The following is a 2,302-nucleotide window of genomic DNA, read 5'->3' on the forward strand; positions in this document are numbered from 1 at the left end:
AACAGATAGGTTTCCAAGTATTATTTCATTGAATTCGGAGCGAAGTGAACCGGTTTTACATAAATAAATTATATGCTTTTCAAACTCCCCGAGTCTTTCAATGTTTCATGATGCATTTTTCGTGTTTTTCATTCCTCTTCTCCAACCACGTTCCAAATAATAATTCGAGAGCCACATCCAGAAAAATACCCATTGTTACAGGAAGTTCGATAGTCTGGAAATGAGAGAAAAAAAAGCATTCAAAGTTTAGAGAGTCAAACCGAAGCTAAAAAGTGTAAAATCAATGCTTACTCATAAAACAGCTGCTTGTTAGAAGTTGAATGCAAAAAGGGATGATTTTTCGACTGTTCACCAGACCCTTCCCGAAATTTTATTTAGTTTATTGAATCGTCATGCACTACTACCGCACTGGATTGAGGTTAATGTCAACACTGATGCACTTTTTGATCATCGAAATACCACTAGTTCGAGCTCACAGAGGGGGAATAAAGTATAATCACCAATAATAATTGGTGATGATAAATTAGGGAACAGTATGATTACATTAATGGAACAATCGATAGATTGATTTATCACACAAAGTTGAAGATCTCTGCTCCGAAATGATACTCCATGTACATACATACAGCATCAGCGTATCACGAACTATAGCTGCTGGTAGTAAAATTTGGTGCTATAGTATATGCCACTCTTTTAACGATTGAGAGGAAATCAATTGAAAGGATCAACCTATCGATTACCTCAGCAGTGGCTTAGGGAGGAACAAAGGACGAACAAACGATTCATCAGAAGGAACAATTTAAAATGATTAGATCTTTACGTGGGAGGGGCTAAATTGAGGAAACATGGGAGGAAAAAATAAAAAATCAATTATAAATAATTGGCTGGGGAACAAACGCTGAAAATCCTCGAACAATCAAGAACAATTGACGAACTATCGATTGCATTCGTCAAAAATCAATAATTATGGTAATGAGTGGCTAACTTTGGATGGGTGNAGGAAAAAATAAAAAATCAATTATAAATAATTGGCTGGGGAACAAACGCTGAAAATCCTCGAACAATCAAGAACAATTGACGAACTATCGATTGCATTCGTCAAAAATCAATAATTATGGTAATGAGTGGCTTTGGATGGGTGCTCAGACTAGGGGGAGAAGGCCCTAGTAGATTTCGAGACAGTCGGTGACAGGCACTGGACTCGAGCGGATGTAAATCGTCCGGTCCTCGACGACGGTTGGAAGTGGCATAAGTCCATTATGGATTATAGGGGTCCGTTGTGAGGACAAGGTCCGGAACAGCGAGAGAATGGGACGCTTCGGCGTCCCAAACAGAAGGATCGGATTACTTTGAGGACGTGGAGTGTTTTAATTCCATATTCTCAGGGATCCATCACTTCGGACGAAAGAAGTGGTGTTGGCGTGGATCCGTGGGCCGGGAGTTAGGCCGACTCCTGGAGGCCCGATCGCACGTACCTCCACGACGAGTACTCTGGGTGTTAGCCCGCGATGATAGTGCTTTTACCGAGCATTGAGGTTGAGTTGGGGTGGGCACAGGTGGGTGAGAACAAGTCTCCGGATACCTGTGTCGCATGTGCCTCTCAGTGTTCGGCGCTCCGAGGAGTGAGAAGAATTCGCAAGTGATGGTCGACTTCTCCAGAGTTGAGCCACTCGGGAGAGGAAAGGAATACGTCAGAGGAATGGAAACATCCACGGCGAAAGATACATGGGGGAATAGCTCCTGGAAGATACGCTTAATCGCAGTCTCTCGGCTGAAAAGACGAGGAGCGATCGAGTGAAATACTCCTAGTATGGTGAACCTCGCCCACTCTACCGTTTTACGCTGATGCTGGCTCGGCATTGTTACCCCCGCCACGAAAAGTCCTCAGGGTAAACGAGTTATCCTCTGAGGCCGGTTTACCGTTGGATTTTCCATGAAAATCCAGCTGGCGCCCGACTTAATTGAACGATAGAGGAGATGCCCAAAATAGTTTGGGATATTTGCTGGTGGAGCACCGGCAAAAATCCTTTACANTACCCCCGCCACGAAAAGTCCTCAGGGTAAACGAGTTATCCTCTGAGGCCGGTTTACCGTTGGATTTTCCATGAAAATCCAGCTGGCGCCCGACTTAATTGAACGATAGAGGAGATGCCCAAAATAGTTTGAGATATTTGCTGGTAGAGCACCGGCAAAAATCCTTTACAAAATGGCGCCCGACGTGGGGCGCTTGCTGTCCGCACGTGTTGCGTATACTATTTTATATGATAAGTGCGTGATGATGTTCGGTGGTTGGGGGGGGGGG

At 44.1% G+C, this 2,302-nt stretch overlaps 1 long non-coding RNA gene across 1 annotated transcript; it reads right to left on the minus strand.

Annotated features, from left to right (window-relative positions):
• Window positions 1-6: 6 nt before the first annotated feature.
• On the minus strand, window positions 7-744 carry LOC107045522. The gene is made up of 2 exons (XR_001461456.1): window positions 292-744; window positions 7-214 (listed from the first exon to the last, which is right to left on the minus strand). It is a non-coding gene; the product is annotated as an uncharacterized LOC107045522 (long non-coding RNA).
• Window positions 745-2,302: the final 1,558 nt, after the last annotated feature.

This window comes from Diachasma alloeum, unplaced genomic scaffold, assembly GCF_001412515.2.
Source record: "Diachasma alloeum isolate Michigan unplaced genomic scaffold, Dall2.0 Dall_scaffold_00973, whole genome shotgun sequence".
NCBI lineage: Eukaryota > Metazoa > Arthropoda > Insecta > Hymenoptera > Braconidae > Diachasma > Diachasma alloeum.